Source organism: Saccostrea cucullata, unplaced genomic scaffold (assembly GCF_032062105.1).
Source record: "Saccostrea cucullata isolate Sc308-1 unplaced genomic scaffold, CSIRO_AGI_Scuc_v1 ctg2648, whole genome shotgun sequence".
NCBI lineage: Eukaryota > Metazoa > Mollusca > Bivalvia > Ostreida > Ostreidae > Saccostrea > Saccostrea cuccullata.
In genome coordinates, this window is record NW_026918146.1 from 51,740 (window position 1) to 59,781 (window position 8,042).

The following is an 8,042-nucleotide window of genomic DNA, read 5'->3' on the forward strand; positions in this document are numbered from 1 at the left end:
TTTTTGACTAAATTTCTTAGGGGTGTAATGGTTTCAATATTATTACAGGTTGATCAAGCGGATCATTGATTTATTTAATGTATCACCCTTCCCTGTCTTGATTTCCTTATCTATTTCAGGTTAAATTGCTTCCGACGCCTATATTATACCGGCATAACGATAAATCAAGAACTAATTTATTACTCTAATTTTCTCCGTTTTTCTTTCTTTTTGCAATTTTATATACAGCTTCATACAGTATGTACAGGACTTTGTGTGAAACACACTTGAAGTTTTAAGTTACTTATGCATGTATATATCTCAGCATGCAAGTCAGTTTAATGCTCACGCAACGCTTTTAAAACTTTACATATTTTTCTTTCTTAAGTGATTTCTGAAATTCACACAACCAACATGTGTGGAATCATTTCATAAAAACGATAATCGCGTTTAATATTACAGCGCACTCTAAAGTGATATAAGGATTTTGTTAAAATTTTTCCTTCTCAAATGTTATAAATGTAATCATGAAGTTAAGTCATGTTAAAAAAAAAAGGGTGGGGTGGGTAAATGATTTTCTCGGCAGGCGGGCTGTTCATATACATGATTGTATATAGGCCAGTGAGAATTGTAATTAAAATCAGATAAAGAAGAATAAAAAAGTATCTTTTTTAGTATATCACTTTATAGAGTAATATCCGTAAGGTAAAATTGGATATATATCACGACAGTAGTCTAGATTTTCTCGACTGACATATTTTTTTTATAAAATGGTAAACACGAAATGAATTTTTTTTTAATTTTGTCTCAATTTATTTGTTATTGATTATTGTTTTTATTTAGTAAACCGGCACATGGTGTATAAAATTATATAAAAAGGTTTTGGATACTTACGGGCGGTTATCTAATAAAATGAAAATTGAAAACTTGATTTAAAAAAAAGCACATGTGTGTATCTTCTCGTTAAATTTATTAGGTCACCTAAGTAAACTCAGTTGACCTATTGCTATCTGTTTTTGTCCGTCGTCGTCCGTCGTTCGTCGTCCGTTCGTGTGTTAACATTAAAACATTTTCAGCTTCTTCTCTGCAACCACTGAACCAATTTCAACCAAATTTGGCACAAAGCATCTATGGGTAAAGGGGAACAAAAATTGTGAATTTCATGATCCCTGTCCCCCTGGGGCCTGAGGGGTGGGGCAAAAACCACAAAAATTAATGCAATCTTTTATAATCTTCTTCTTTACTCCTGGACATCAAGCAGTCAAACTGTTTGCATGATTGTAATTAGCATTGTGTCTTCTACCAAAATTGTGAAATTCATGGCCCTGGAGTCAGGGGTTCTAGTGCTAGGGCGGGGCTAAATAAGTATATAGTGAAAATGCATTATTTCTTTGAAAATCTTCTTCTCTGCTCCTTGGTATTAAATAAACTAACTAAGAACATAGTTATGATGTCCAAGAGTGCTTCTTCAATAATTGTGAATTTCATGAGCCCTGGATCAGGGGTTCTGGTGTTAGGGTGGGGCTCTATTGATTATATATAGTGAAAATACATGATCTCTTTGAAAATCTTCTTCTTTGCCCCTGGGTATTAAATAAACTAACTAAGTGCATAGTTATGATAAGCAAGAGTGCCTCAACCAAAATTGTGAATTTCATGGTTCCAGGGTCAAGGGTTCTTGGGTTTTTGGGGGAGAAGGGGGGGGCTCTATTGATTATATAGTGAAAATACATGAATTCTTTGAAAATCTTCTTCTCTGCTCCAAGGTATAAAATAAACTAATTAAGTGCATAGTTATGATAAGCAAGAGTGCCTCAACCAAAATTGTGAATTTTATGGTCCCAGGGTCAGGGGTTCTGGTGTTAGGGTGGGGCTCTATTGATTATATAGTGAAAATACATGAATTCTTTGAAAATCTTCTTCTCTGCTCCTAGGTATTAAATAAACTAATTAAGTGCATAGTTATGATGAGCAAGAGTGCCTCAACCGAAAATGTGAATTTTATGGTCCCAGGGTCAGGGGCTCTGATGTTAGGGCGGGGCTCTATAGATTATATAGTAAAAATACATGAATTCTTTGAAAATCTTCTCTGCTCCTAGGTATTGAATAAACTAACTAAGTGCATAGTTATGATGAGCAAGAGTGCTTTTACCAAAATTGTGAATTTTATGGTCCCAGGGTCAGGGGTTATGGTGTTAGGACGGGGTTCTATTGATTATACATGTATAGTGAAAATACATTAAATCTTTGAAAATTTTCTTCTCTGTCTCTGGGTATGAAGCAGATGAACTACCTATATAGTTATGATTAGCAAGGGCCCTAATCTTGCAGAGTTGTTAATTTCAAGGCCCCAGGGTCAGGGGTGTGTGGGGGGGGGGGCTTTACTTATATACTGAAAATGAATTAATTGTTTGAAATCTGCTGCGTTGTATTTATAAAACATTTATTTATTTTTTGATAGGCTATTTTAGGGTGCCTCTTTAAAATTTGTGCAATGTGTGGACCTAGGGTCAGGGGTTTATGTCACAGTGTTAGGGGCACTACTGATTATTGCTGAATATTACTGATTAGTTGGAATGCATTTTTGTTCCCCTACCCTGTGTATGGGTATTCAGTAACCAAGCTAAGCAACTGCTAAGTGTATTTTTATGATGATCAATGGTGCCTCTTTCAAAATTGTGAATGCCATATAGCATCTGGCTTGAAACATGAATCAAATTCAATAACTGGAAAGTTGTTGCATAATGCTCATGTGACCTATAAGGCCCGTGGGCCTCTTGTTTACTATACTAATATATTTTTCTAAAATGTATATATATAAAGCCTATAGATTTACATTCGCTGACACGGTCATGGTTTCGATCTTAAAACTTAAAAAATGCAATTTATCATTGAGTCAATGCTGACTGACTCACATACAAATTGTTAGTCCATTACTTATACACTGAATTGACGACGGATTTCCCATTATTTCCAGATCATTACAAGGAGCACACATCGGATGAATTGCTCACTCCTCCATGGCACCTTATCCCGCTTATGTTTTTGAGGTCTGTGATGGCTCTTCTCCTGTTTTGTATTGCTTTATCTACTTTTGATTTTGAATAAGGTTTGTTATCTCCAAATGTTTCATTTAATGTGTTATTGTTACAATGATGAATATATTCTGCAGACCCGGTTTAACGACAGAATGTGTTCTGTGTGTTGACAATATATAACACAGAAAAAAGAAAATAGGTGATTCTAAAATTCTAAATCAGTACACACTAGTTTGGAATTGAATCTATAAATATGAAGTGAAAAAGGACGTCGAAATAATTAGTTTAGTGTCGTCTTTGTGTGTATTATTTATTAAATTGACGGCATGCATAACCTAAAAGATGTTTTTATTATTATTATTTTGGTTGTTATTTTGAATGCAAATACTTTCATATTCTTCAAAACATTTCAGAGAGACTCTCATTCTGCAGTTTTTGCTACATTACAACATATATTGACATCCATAGACGTCTCTCTATGTCAGATAGATCAACTTAAAGACATTTTTTTTATAAACAAAACAAGTGATTACCAATATGTCTATTTTTGGGACACTTGTTCATATACTGGATATCATGAAATGGCATTCTAAAGAGAAAAAGGGAATCAGGTAGAGGGCATGTATTGCTTTTACAATACTCTCAGAATGCTTGTTTCAGAGGTGGTTGAACGAAAAGGTCGAACGTTGTTAGCATGGACTCTTGATAATTTTGTTAAGTTATACACAACCTTTTATGTAATTAGTTTAAATTATGCTATTCTGGTTAAGAAGAAAAGAAGTAACATGTACATTTAGCATTCCAGACAGAACATTTTAAATATGCTTTGAAACTATGTTATTCTAATAAAAATACTGTCTAGAAGTGTCTACATTTTTGCTATACGTATCTTTCTCTTCTTTAAGTTCTCAATCTAATGCCTTTCAAGACCGTAGATTGAAGTATTTAACATTTTAGCTGTAGAACAGGTATCTTTATGCATGAAAAAAAAACATACACACCATATGGTGTCACTGAATACCCGCTTTTCAATATGGCCTACCTTCTGACATGTATGTCACAACATTAAAGCAGGGATTGGAGTCAGAGAAATATCCGATTAACCCAATTTCATAGACACTAATGCTATGAATGACTTAAGATTAATAGTGCATATCATGTAAATATGAATATGAAAGAAATACAAAATTGGAATTAATACACTTGTGTTGTTTGAATAGTAAGATAGACATGGTTCGGTACCTTTACTTGTATGACTGACAATGATGTACATAATGCAATACCCACCTAAAAAAATTGATCTGAAAAAGTTCCCATTAAAGAAAGGCTTCAATAATCAAAGCGCATGGTTGTAAGATAGATATGTGTCGGTACTTTGTAAGCCCTTTTTCTCATTGTCAAAATGGCGAAATAGTATCTCTTTTATGGTATTTTCAAGGTACATGTAACACATCTTAGTAACAAACGAGAGCAAGAACATACCATATTTATATGGAATGTAAAAACAATTATAAGCGATTTTTTCTACCAAAAGGTTGAATGTAGTTGTAAACATTATTTTGATCAAAAAAATTGTTTCAAATAATGACTTTTCAAAGTCTTTCAAGAAATACAAACATGAACTAGATGAGATCTCGTTGCAAACAACAAGTAGGTCTTCAATCTGACTAATAGAATCATTTGATTGATAAAAGAAGAAATTAAAACTATTAATGAGAAAATAGACATGTGTATTCTTTACAATATGTTTAGATACATGCGTAAACGAAATAAATATCTCTATTTGAAATAATCTTCAAGGGCGGAATTTATAAAACTTCTTATTTTATTCTTAAGTTTAAAAAATCACTTAAGCTATGTATTTTTTACTTAACTTCTTTGAGTTTTACTTAAATTGGTAGAAATACTTTAGTGTAATTCATAAACATACTTAGTGTTTAAGTATTGAGTAAGGTGTCTTAAGTAGATAAGGCATTCTTAAGTTTTCTTTATCAATATAAAACAATAGTGAACAAAAAATTTTTAAATCTTTTAATTTAGAAATCATTTTATAGCATCTAACTAGAAAGTTTTTTGACTTTGAGATATTTATCAAACGGTAAGATACAAATGTGCAATGTTGATAACATAGGTGTTCATTTAAGTTATGATGTAATAGACATAGAACTAAATACAACCATTACAAAAGAGTGCACTTATTTCTTCGGGAATTCCCATGTGTTGCTATAGTGACTTTACTTAAGTGCTCTATTTTTCTCAGAATTAATCTTAGCTAACAATTACACTTACAAGTTTTTTGAATATGAGTTAAGATTGTTTTTTCTTAGTTAAGAATTTATTTCAGTTTCTTTATGAATCTCAGCCCAGTGACAGGATTAATGAAACTTCTTAATATATATATTTTCAGTTAAAAAAAATCACTCAAGCTATGTATTTTACTTAACCCTAAGTTTTACCTAAATGAAATAGAAATACTGTACTGAAAATTAAATTCTAAAATATTTGTATTAAAATTCAGTAAAGATAACTCTTACAGCATTTCGTTATAAAAATACGTGGGCTCTGTATCTTTAGACAGTCAACAAAACAAGAGAAAGTCTTTGTATATAAGAAACATGTTATAATTTATTGCATAAAAGTACATAAAACAAACGCGATATTTGGAACCTCCGGGATACTTTGGGAAGGTGTAAAAATTGAAGGTGCACCACTCTGAAAGCGAAGGTGCAACGATATGGAAATGAAGGGGCGGTAGCAGACGTTCCTAACGTAAACAAATATATGTCAGGAGTATATATAGGGAAAATCTGGTAACTGGAGAAGGTGCACACTATTACAATTAAATAGTCACCTTGTGTATTCTGGCTGGGTTGTTGACTAACACCTTCAGTAATTTAAACTGAATACTAAACTACAAAACAAACACTAACACTTTCAACGGGCCTCTCTGTTTATAAACACAGAAGAGTTACGTCATTACCCAATCAGCGAACGTTTAACAAACAAGGTAGCACGTGCGAAACTTCAAGCCGAAGTAATCAAACTCGGAAGGAAATTGAAGCACATTATGGCTGTAAATATGTATTATGGATAAAATATCGCTTAAGGTGGATGGTAAACACCACAGGTAATCACTACTGTGAGTAATGACACATATCTAATACAACATGGGTCGAGAACAACATCCCAAACGAATGTAAATAACACATTCAGTCCTTGTAAAACGGCATGTTTCTACTTTCGCTTTCAATCAAAGCTAATGGATTGTAAATAAGTTGGCATAAACACATAAAATCACTTGACATATCGTATCTACACACCGTAGTAATGTGTAAATATCCATGCTAAGGTATAATAATAATCATAAGTAATAGTCATGGTTGGAACAAGGTACAGGCCCACCTAAATATCATAACAATACTTTTTTATTAGTGTAATTCATAAATTGCTTAGTGCTTGAAAATTGGCTTAAAGTTAAGTGTCCTCAGGAGGTTCTTATTAATAGCATCCAGTTTGAGAAACTTTGTAGTTGAAGGGTTTAACTTTAATTACTCTATAAGCCTTTCTTATAACCATTTAAAAACCTTTTTTTTTCGGTGAACAACGGAAGATACAGCAACAAAAATTATGTCAATATCTATTATCCTGTGAGGTTTCAAGTTTCAATCTTCAGCCATTTTTTAAAAAACAAACTGGCGGATAAAGTGTTATTTTTAAAAAAAAGAGAAAGTCATCTGTCTCGCACGATCGGAAGTGACACCCTTAGAACGAAGGAAAACACTTAAAGTTCAGTTGCTTACCTATCAGTTGTAAACTTTCATGAAATTCTACTGATATATATGAATTAAGTAACGTATGACTACTTCTGCATAAATTAAAATTTTGCCAATTAACAAACAATTAGGTTGAAACTTATTTAATTCTTTGTTAATATCCGAACTCTGTTGTACATCTCCATCGACATGTGTAACACAATTAAAGTTAATCGTGCGAGACAGGTGACTTAGAAAATATGCAATATTGGTCTACTTCCTGTTTTGACGGAATTTATGTCTTTCGATCTATTTTTAACAATGCACTAGCTTGTACATACTGATTTAGACAAAGTTGCTTCTTTGGTATATTGCATTTTTTCAATACTTTTTGAGATATTGAGATCCTTTACATTAGAGGCCAGCCCAATTTTCTTGATATATTGTTATTGTAATTGTTTTACTACTTTTGTTCTAGAATGTTTTTTTATATTTACATGGAAACAAATATTGCAGAAAAGTCGTCACAAATAATATTGGCACTGATATTTGAAACACCTGGACTAAAGAAAATCTAATATATACTGATTTTTATTTTTTCTTATTTTTAGATAACTTTCGCATTGGGAGTGTTACACTATATTTTTCGATCCAGTAAGCTCACGAAACAACCACAAACAGTTAACTTTATCAGTCTATGTATATTTTATATTACATTCATAAAAGATATATATGAAAAATAAACATAATCAATTTTCTCTAGATTAAATGAAAAGTTGTAAAATTCATTTGATACAGTTTATATTAAAGAAAAGTCAGTATTTCATATCAAAGAAAGAATAAAATGGTAATACTGTGTTACATTTGTGTTGTTTAAATGTTTAGATAACAGACATGTGTCGTAATTTGATAAACACCGTACCTTATTGTTATTTGCTTACGCAAAGGCAAGGGGGCATTAGGTCCTATTCGTCTTTCAAGTCTCTATGTCTGGCACAAAAACTTAAACTTTGTTCATAGCTTTTAAATGGGAAGAGATATGGCCTTTCTATTTCACATTTATCTTAGCTGTGACAAGACCTTTCGATATAAACAATGGATAATGGCTCCCTATTCTTGAACTTAGTCTGGCCTATTTTTTAAAAGGAATATTTTTACATTAAATTGGTCATAATTTTTTTTATCAGGAAAAGATTAGACTTTTTTAATTGAACATGACTGTGTAATACATTTACCTGTGACAAGTCATTTTTCAAATATAATATGATTTAAA